Here is a 10,704-nt window from a genome sequence, read left to right as displayed (position 1 = left end):
CCGAAGGTTTCTTCTCAGAGTGGGGCAACAGCCCACCGTGGCACTGCGGCGGTGGGGCAGCCCCCCAGAGCAGGGTGGCCGTGCTGGTCCCATGGCGCTGGCGGCGGATCTCAAGCGGGGGTCCGTCAGGAAGGCCCATGAGGCATCAGAGCTGCCCCAGCCGCCCCACAGTGCAGGGCTTCTCAGCCCACTCCCCTCAGAAGTGGGGATGCCCCTTGGGTGAAGCACATGCCAACCCACACCAATGATGAGGCACACGGATAAAGCCTAATAGGGACAGACAGAGGTCCACGGGGCACCCACCAACAGATGGGTGCAAAGCTGAGGCTACCCCCCAGACCCTTGAGTGTTTGGGCACAGCGAGCCCCAGAGCAGCTCTGAAAGCCAGCTGAGTCAGGGGGAGCAGCCAGGATATATCAGACCTGTATGGGGGTGTAGGAGCAGAGCCCAGGCCAGGGAACTATTTGGGGGCTTCTCGGAGATTGGGGCTGGATGTGCAAAGGAGGATGGAGGTGCTGTGGGGACCTCTGGGAGCAGGACTGCAGGAAAGGCTGTAGGCCAGCGTAGTGTGAGCTGGAAGGGAAGAGCAGTGTGTCCTGTGGAGCAAGAGTCAGATGCTGTCCAGCTTTGGAGGCACCAGGATGCTTCGCTAGCATGCAGGAGCTGCTTCGGCCCAGTCATCCCAAAGTCAAGAACCCCAGTTCCTGGGGCTGGAGATAAGTGTGATGGAGAGCTCTGGAGCCCACATACCAGAACAGCCCTTAGGTGCTTCTAAGCCAGGCCCCTGATGTCAGTTTCCAAATACACAACGTAAGCACAGGCTGTTGGCACCAAGAGGCCCAAGCTGCAACCATGCTGGCACTGTGCATGGCAGAGAGCAGTCGTTGCTTCAAGTTATACCAAGCTGGGGAGCTGCAACCTTCTGAATCTCCCTGCCAGCCAGTGCCCACACTGATTTGACAGGCCATTGAGACCTGGGAATAATTCCTCATTTATGCAACCCTTTGGGAACCAGTGCTGCTTCCCTCTCTCACTGCTGGGCCTGTTTTATTGCAGAACTTTGCCTTCACTTGGAGAATTTAAAATTTAATTGAGTTTTTCGTAGTAATGACATTTCCTTACACATGCTCCATTGAACCTCTGTTTTTTCACAGCTTATGTAACAGTGAGCAGATGGGAAGGCAGGTAATAGTATGCAGCTACTGCTGGATCCAGCCGAGGGTTGCTCTCCCTCCCTGGGTGGGTGCACATCAGTGGAGAGGGGATTTGCCAAAGCTCAGCACCGCTCGTGACTTTGCTCACGCAGGCATTGAGCGAGGTGGGCTCTGATACAGAGCCAAGAAGGATGGATCTGAATCAACATGCAGGAGAAGCAGCTCTCAGCATGCCTGGTGGGAGCAGAGTTTGGGGTGACACTGCTTGGCAGGCAGGTGCAGGGTCTGGGAGGACAGTGGCCATGCCAACTCTCCCGCTGTTGCTGACTGAGGCAGCGGGAGGGAATTTGAAGAAATCCCCAACACAGATGCAGCCCTTGGGGATGAAATTGGAGTGTGTACGGACACTTTAGCTACCTTTATTTTAATCATTGACAGCTTAAAATAAGAACTCTTTAATTAGAAACATTCCCTTAATTGAATTGTAATCAAGCTTTTAGTGCTGGCTAGCCATGTGATCTATTAACACCCACCTCTCTCCAAGCATTGCCTAGTTACACCTCTTCTGATGGAGTAATTTTTATTAGGGAGCCTGGGCCAAGGGCTGCTGATTTTGGCTATGCACATAGCAGCCTGTGCCGTGGGGATCCTGTCTCCATCAGCGATGTCAGTACTCCAGTGATGCAACAGGTAACTTCTGCCCCAGTGTCTGAAAAATGGAAGTTTTCATATCTAACACAAGCAGCAGGATCCTAAATAGAGAGAGGCTGGGGTTCAGTTGGAGAGAGAATAAATTTGAGAGACAAGCAGAATCCATGCTCACAAACTCTGCTGGGCCATCTCCATTCCTCTCCAGTGATCAAACTGGTGGGCAGCTGCAGCACCTTTTTTCCTCTCTGCACCTCTCCAGAGATGAACACCCTGTCAGGTTTAGGCCTGTATTAGACACCACAATATGACAACCAAGATACCCTAAGACTTTGTTCCGACAACAGCACCTGGAAGGCTGTCTAACCTCCCAGTCTCAGCAGTGAGACTCATCTCATACACTCAAAACAACATTCCCAGATGAGGCCCCAGGAGGCCTCACTTTATCCAGTCTCCCTGGTTTGCCTGGAAGGGATCTTTGAGTGTAAGAGCATGGAAGGGAATCTGAGCCCCTCAGCTCAGCAACTCGGGGCCCTGCAGCTGGGACACCTCATAGGCAAGCAGAAGATGGGCTACTTTTGGCTGCTGTCCTGTTCCCATGGGAAGGTCCTTGGGCTGTCCCCAGGGCTCTCGCTGCAGCGCTGTAGAGGGAAACCATGGCAATGTGTCTTGAGTTGAATCTTGTGGGCTGGTGTATCCAAGGGGGCTGTGCCTCACTGGGCACCCAGCCTGTCTCTCCACTGCCCACCATGTCATTCCTGGGGCAGGAAAGGCAAAGAAGGGCTAGAGTTGTGCTGTTTGTGTCACAGCTGGGTGGCCTTCCAGAGTCACGGTATATGATATTCATAGCACCTAGTAAAACTCATGGGAAAGCTGAGCTCCAGTGACCTAGCAGACCTCAGAGAACTGCCAGGTCACATTTGGCAGCTCTGCCTGATCAACAAAGAGCAGAATCCCATTTCACCCACTCTCTGGAGAAGGACACACTGCTTTGAAGACCAAGGTCACTGCGCCACAGAGACACTTGCGTGTGCTAGGAAGGTGTGAGCAAGCAGGGGGAAAGCAGACAAAACTTTGATACTGTGCTGAAGTTCTACTTCTCCAAGGCCAGTGAAAGCAAGATAAGATGAGAAGTGAGAACAAGCACATTGCCACCTGCAATTCAAGAGCAAAGGTACCTGAGGAGGCAGGTACCTGTGGCTTGGCACATCCAACAGGGCTGACAGAGTTCTTCAAAGCATCGACTCACAGCTCATTCAGAACATGCAGCCTCCACTCCAAGAACAATGATCGATATTTATAGGGTCTGTTTCACACAACACACACTCTAGTGTCTCAGTACTTCCCAAATAATGATAGATTTCCTTTTCAATACCCATGCCAAGCAAGACAGCAGCATTTTAGAGAAGATCCAGCATTGCTGGAGGGAAAGTCAAACGCAGCCTGCAAGGTGGGGATGCTGATCTGAGCGCTTTGCCAGAGTGTTCTGCAGTTTAAAGCATTTTCTAGAGTCAAGTGCAAGTCCCCCTTCCCATGCAGTAGGGAGAAATAAATACTCCTGCAAATGAGACATCAGGATCCCAGGATAGCACAAGGCTAAAAACAAAGCAAAATGCCAAAATAAATAAAACATAGCTAATAGCTACCTCTGAAAAGATTGCTGTGAGTGACTCGCTCAGCATCAGGTAGGAAATCCGCAGCAGGGGCAAGGATCCAGGCCAGCACACAACTACCTCAGCAATGAGTCACTCCTTTGTCTTCACACTTTTGGGAAAAAAAAAGCCAAAACAAAACAACACAACAACAAAAAGAGATGATGCTGAGGTCCTGCAAAGAGCCTTCTTCATGACACAGCCCAGACTCATCCAGAGCACCATCTAACCTGTGTGCTGCAGGTGTCCTATGGAAAATAAATCTGTGGCCACATAATTAAAGACTCAACAGTAATTCATATGCACGAGGACATTGAAGGGCAGTTGTACAGCCAGCCTTGGTGCTGACATTTCTCAGTGATGAGAAATGTGTATTCTGATATAACAGCGAGAAGCAATTGCCTATTGTCCTCAGCACGGAGCAGGACTAGCAAGAGGTGACATGTGCTGTTGGGTGGCATTTGAGGGAACAGCACAGGAACAGTAAGAGTTGGGAGGAAGACTTGGGAGAAAGGACTCTTTTTCGGATACTGGAGAAGTCTCCAGTCCCTGAAACACAAGCTGATATGGATGTCCTCCCTCATTTTTTGTCCCCTCCATGCTTGCCCACTTTTTGTTTCCCCTCTTGTCAGGAAGCCCTGGGCTCTGGGCTCAGCCACTGCCCCTTCCAGGTCCACCTCACTTGCCCTTCCTTGTTTCTTCTCCCCCTGTATTCCCAGGCACAGTATCCTGGCCAGACAGTACCAGGCTGGCTCAGCTGCATGTCCTAGGCCAGTCAGCCCCAGCCTTCCCACCCAGTCATGCTATCCCACTCCACACAAGCTGCTTCTTATCACCAGTGCCATTGGATGGATGATGGGAGCTTCCCTCCATCATCTGTCACTAGAAACTCCCACCACCCAGGCAGATGGGCTGAGTTCCTCCCATCCCCTCTCCCCGTCCCACTGACCATCACCATTCCTTTGCTCTTCCCATTCCCCATCTCACTGCCCCAGCCAGCCCTACTTTCTGCTTCCAGTCTTCCTGCTCATCCGACCCAAGTCCCTATAGCAGCTGTCAGGCAATAGCTCCTTTCCCAAACAGACCCAGCATTTCCCTGCAGCTTATGGCCTCATCCACCTCCCAGTCTCGTTTACTCTTCCCCAGATTTTTGGTTCTCTCCCTTGAGTTTCAGCCCTTCCGTATTCAAATCAGGGACTTTTCTCCCCCAGGCTTCCCAGAAGGCAAAAGAGAGGTGGCCAGGAGCACAGGACAGAGGAAAGCACTGAGACATTTAAACTGTGCATGACACATAACAGCAGGTTACAGCACTGGAAGGGAGAGCCCTCCCAGTTTCTTCCTGCAGTGCTCCACCCTGGGAAAGCCCATATGCTGTCATGCCAGCCTCAGAAACCAAAAGGGTTGGGCAGGTTAGCAGAGGTTGAAAAGTTTGTAGCTGTGAAGCTGTGACGAATCTTCTTTCCACATTTAACAAAACCATGTAATTTGTCTGTGATGGTGGGGGAGAATAGAAGTGTTTCATGCAGCTGGCAAAACATAGCTTCCAAGTCCAAAACTGACTTCCTGCCCAAGGCCAAGCCCTTGCTTGAAAGCACATAAGTTCAGCAGCTTTTGTCCCCTGGGCCATATATACACATCCTCTAGCCCAGGAAAACTAGTGGTGGGTCCACATTTTCAAAAAGAACTAAATAAATGTGCCCAATTCCAGCTGAGACAATCACTTTCTATAGAAAATTTCTGCTCCAGTGGTGAAACTTTGACAAAGTTATAAGCAAGTGAAAACAGGGTCTTGAAAGGGGAAGTGTTGGCAACCTTAATAATAGGAGCTATTCCTTGCCACACCTGTAATTAAATGCATTTATTGGTTTTTTCCATGTATGCCTTGCCTTTTTTATCCTCGTGGTATTCCCACCCTCTGTCAGTTCGCTACTGGCTCTTTTATTACACCCCTGCTGGCTCGTTTTGGTAAAAAAAAAAAAAAAAAAAAAAAAAAGTGGCTCTAATGGGGGGAATAAAACAAACAAACAGGAATATTTTGGAGCGCTCTCAGAGCTGTGTCAGGCCAGGGCGGATGTAGCAGAGAACCACAAGACAGGGCCAAGGTTCCTTGGGAGGAGCTGGACTCAGGGCTGAATCAGCAGGATCTTACCTGAAGATGTGTAACCTCATCCTGCTCTCCTGCACGTTGAGTGCTCCCTGAGCACCAAGGCCCCTGGGTGCCTGCAGGGTGGTGGAAGAACTTGGCCCAGCAGTCTGGTCAAGATGAAGGTCACAGGGGAGTCACCATGTCTGACTTGCCAAGTATTGTGGATTCCTCCTCACCTTAAAAGCAGAACATCTCAGTTTAAAATACTCCAACCCTTGGTTTTGGGTTTTGGTTGGTTTTTTTTGGGGGGGGATGTGGTTTGAGAAAAAGCAATGGAGAACTGAGAAGCCACATTCATGCCTTTAGGGAGATTTGCAGGTCAGGCCAAGTGAAATATAGAATGGTCATGTAGGAGGCAATGCAGCTGCGGACTGTCTTGTGTTTGGGAGGCTGCTTGGAGGAGAGGCTGGGTACAGAAGTATGGATCAGACAAGGTCCCCCATTTTTCTTAAAGAAAGGCCTAAATATTGATCCTTGGAACTACAGGCTGGTCAGACTCGTTTGGGCCCTGGAGTGGGTCCTCTTGGAACATATTTCTGAGCACATGAAGGAAAAGAAGGTGACTCACAACTGTCAGTTTGAATTTAGCAAGGGTAAATCATGCCTGAGCAATGCAATCGCCTTCTTTGATAAAAAGACTGGATTTATGGGTGAGGAGAGAGCAGTGGAAATCATTTCTCTCCAATTCAGCCAGGCTTTCAACACTGTCTCCCAATGTTCTGATATCCAAGTAAAGGTGTTTGTAATTGTTGTCTCAATGGGTGGACATGCAGATGGACAAAAAGTATATTTGGCTGGTCAGGCACAGGGAGCAGTTAATTGCAAATGGGCTGTACTCTACCTAGAGGCTGGGTACCAAGTGGGATGCCTCAGGGGGCTCTCCTGGGACCTCTCCTGTTTAATGTGGTTATTGATGACCTGGAGAAGCTGATGGGGTGCACTTCCACCAAACTTTCAGGTAACAGTTGGAGGGCAAACAAGTCGACATGCCTGAGGGGAGGACTGCGGCCAGAGGGATGTAAGCAGGCTGGAGGGATGGGCCTGCAGGAGCACTGGGAGCTCAGCGAGGGCAAATGCACACAGCCTTGAAAATGGCAAGGAAGAGGCTCTGGCAATGATTTGGGCTGGGGACCTGGTAGATGCAGAAGAGCTGCGTGGGAAGGGACCTGTGCATCTTGGTAAAATACAGAGCCAAGTTCTTCACAGTGGTGCTTGGTGGGAGGATGAGAGACAACGAACATAAGTTGAAAGAAGAGAGGTCCAGCTTGAATACAAAGAAGATCTTTCTGTCCTCAAAGGCAGTCAAGTGTGGGAAAAAGTTGCCCAGAGAGGCTGTACAGTCTCCATCCTAGTAGTTTATAAGATCAAATAAAGCTCTGAGCAACCTCATTTGACCTCTTTGCTGACCCTGCTTTGAGCAGGAAGCCAGACTAGAGCTGTCCTGGGGTCTCTTTCAACCTGAATTACCCTTCAGTGCTATGATGCCCAAGGCCCCATTTGTGTGTAGTGTGTGTTTGGCAAGTGCCAGGTGTGTATGTTCTACACACACGTGTGTCCATGGCAGGTGTGAGCTGCACCCCGTGTGAAGGGTGCAGCTCAAGGGAGACGAGGCATCCCACAGATCTGATGGGTGATGGGTGGGGAGAACAGCCTGGCAGGGGAGCAGCAGCTCTGAGTGCATGTGACAACTGTGCCAGTTCTATGCACCCCAGGGAGCTCGCTGAGCATCACAGGTGCACAGTGAGCTGGCAAGGAGCTTGTAGTGCCAGTGGGAACACGAGTGTGTGTGCCAGGAGAGTGCACATGTGGCCATAGCAGTGAAATGGCACTGTGGGGGAGCGGGGAGCAGTGCCTGTGTGGCTCGTTGTTCACAGCAGCACAAACTGGCTGCAGTTAAAACCCTCCCATGTATGAACATCTCCCAGGCAGACTCTGGGGGTGAGGGGACAGGACAGAGCACAGGCGGTTATGAAAGCAGCTGGCCCAGTCAGAATAATTCACGTACTGCTGTGGGAGGGACAGGAGAGATAAACAATGCACTGGAAGGCGGGAGGGCAGGCAGAATGGCTTAAAACGCATCTTCCCGACATGCCCTGGTGGATTAGTTCAGCATCTCAGCCCGGCTCCTCTTTAATTCTTATGCAAGGGGTTTCTCTGGAAGGGACAGTCTGTCCTTGCCAGCTGAACACCCGGCACAGGGCACCCATTAACAAAAGGCCATCTCACCACCCGTCCCACACAGCAAAGGGTGAGAGGCAGCTGGGACTCATTCCCTGTGAGGACTGAGGTTGTGGATCTTTGTTTCTGCCTCACATCATGCTGTTGCTCATCGGGGACCACAAGACTTGCTCATCTGAGCCTCTCATGGCCTCCTATTCACTTCTTGAAGGTGATGATTTGTATCTATAAGCCCCCATGTAGGCTGTTTTGGGGGAAGCCCTGAGGCCCAAAAAGCTCTTGCATTTTAAAAGCTGACAATGCATTTTGAGCTCGTGAGACCATCTGACCACTGCAGGAGAGCTGTCTCAAGCAGGGCAGCAGGGAACATGCAGCTTCATCTGGCCAGCACAACTCTACTGACACACTTTGTACCTCTTCTGCAGCAACCACTGCCAGCTGCTCTCACCCTGCCTTGCCTCCTCCACTGACCTCAGACTGCTCTCTTCCATCAGCACTCACTGGCTTGCTGAGCACTGTTGGCTCCTTGGACACTCTAGAGCATCCTGTTATTTTACCCTGCCACCCTGGGTGCAGCCAGTCACCCCATATCTGCAGCTTTCTGCTCCAGAGCTTGTTTTCATTGCAGCTCTTCCCCGCTTTTCCTACAGCCTCACGCAGCACTGGAAGGGTCACATAAGTTTCTCTATTCAAGGCAGCCTCATTGCTAGTGAGCACAACACTGTATCCTGGAAAACAAAAGGCACATGGTGTAACCCAGCAGCCTGGAGCTAAATGATGGCTCCACTCTGCTTACATTTAATCAGATCCTTCTGTGTGGTACCAAGTGTTCTGCTATAGGTCTGCATTGCCTGTCATGTGCTCGCACCCACTCTCCTACTGATTCATTATCCTGTCCCTGAGAGAAGCATGTGGAGACTGCAGGTCATGTTATAAATATCTTCAAAGTCTTCTCTGGAGCTCCTGCATCAGCTCATCCTCTGTTCAATACCCCAGAAAGGGTGCACAGGCCTGTGCCAGGCCCCGGTAGACGTACAGGGGCTGTTGCTGGGTGAGCACCTAATCACCTGTCAGGAGCAATTTCAAGCTCCTTATTGTCTCGGTCGTACAGCTTCTGTAACAAGGCTTTGTGCTCTACAGGCCCTCAGCTGACTCTTTCAGTGACTGTGCTGCTGGGACATCCAAACAACTCTATCAGTGCACTACAGCCAGGGACCCAAATATTGCCAGGTCCCAGGTTTCGAGAACTTGCTATTTCAAATTGGAGGCCAGCACCAAAATAATCCTGCTAATTTCAGAGGCCAAAAAAACCTTTTAAATCTTAAATATCTTGTGTCACACAGACTATTTTAGGATAGTGTTTGTGTACATGCTGAATTTCTTCACAGGCATCAGGGCAGTGGAATCACATTTGCTCCACTTTACCTCTTTCCAGGCTGACCTGACCTGGACAGTGAGTTGCTTGGGCTCCATGTGCCCAGGGTGCCCAGAAAGCAGAGGCACTGCCCACACTGAATGCTCCCTTCTGGAGGGGACGTGGTCAAAGCTAAGCATTGTACTGGCAGTCCACTGACTGCTGGTGTTGTTTCCCCTGGGAACTGGAAGAAGCCCAAGACCTGAATCTTCTTACAGTTTCCAAGCCAGGCTGTCGTTATCTATTTTCCCAAGGGGATACAAAAGAGTTTGTTGCTGGGAAGGCTCTCAGGGCATTGCAAGCTCTCTACCTGACAGCCCTCATGCTGACAAGGACATCACTTCCATGCAGTTTCACTGCCCCTCTCCCACCATCAGAGCATGGTGGCCTCCTGCCTGTGGCATGGGAGAGGCAGCAGCACAGTGCTGCAGCCACAGGTTGTACATGACCCACCAAGGGACTGAATAATAAGAAAAAAAAGGAGCAAATTTCATACAGTGAGCACGTGCAACAAGGCAGAGCTGAGAAACAACTGAAGGACAAGCAGATAGCAAGGCAGCAACAAGAAGGACCTGACTCTGAACAAAGGTCATCTCTGTCTAACTTCCCAGAGCTGGCATGGTTTTGCAGATTTCTCCCCAAGAAGAAAACAAAGTGGTAGCAACATATCTGAACTGTTTCCAGAGTTAGTGTGAGCTCTGTGAAAGCCGTGGCCTGGCTGTCAGGAGGGCTGACCTTTATTGCAGTGTTGGTGGTGGATGCTGGTTCTCTCAGAGCCTACTTCCACTCCAGATCAAATATTTCCTCCCTCAAATCCCAGCTGTGCCTCATGGCACTGCCTGGAGAGTCAGCCTCAGCCCCAACCCCACCCTACAATGTCCCACCAGCACTGGGGACAGAAGCAGCACAGGGTGAGCCTGGGCAGTCAGGAGCTGCAAGGACACTGGGACCTGTGGGGATGAGCACAAGTCTTTTGAGGAGCATCTGAGGGAGTCAGGGTTGTTTAGCCTGGAGAAAAAGAGGTTCTGGGGTGACCTTAACACTCCCTACAACTACCTGAAAGGAGGTTATAGCAAGGGGGGGCTGACCTTTTCTCCCAAGTAACGAGCAATAGCAAGGGGAAATGGCCTCAAGTTGCGCCAGGGAAGGTTTAGTTTGGACATTTGGAAAATTTTCTTCACTAAGAGTGTTGTCAAATACTGGAACAGGCTTTTCAGGGAAGTGGAGGAGTCACCATCCCCAGAAGCATTTAAAAGATACGTAGATGTGGTGCTTAGGGACATGGTTTAGCAGTGGACATGGCAGTGCTGGGTTCAGGGCTGGACTCAGTGACCTCCGAGGTCTTTCCCAGCCGAAGAGATTCTACGATTCCGTGCCGCCGGGCCCCGCGGGGATGCCAGCCTTGCTTTCATCTCTAGATGGTGCTCTGAGGCCGGGCAATGGCCGGGCTGCTCCCGTGTCGCCGCGCCGCTCATCCTGCCGGCGGGAGCGCACCGCGCCCGGGAAGGGCAG

This window comes from Lichenostomus cassidix, chromosome 1Aa (assembly GCF_008360975.1).
Source record: "Lichenostomus cassidix isolate B80296 chromosome 1Aa, HeHo_3.0, whole genome shotgun sequence".
Lineage (NCBI taxonomy): Eukaryota > Metazoa > Chordata > Aves > Passeriformes > Meliphagidae > Lichenostomus > Lichenostomus cassidix.
This window is presented reverse-complemented; position numbering follows the sequence as displayed.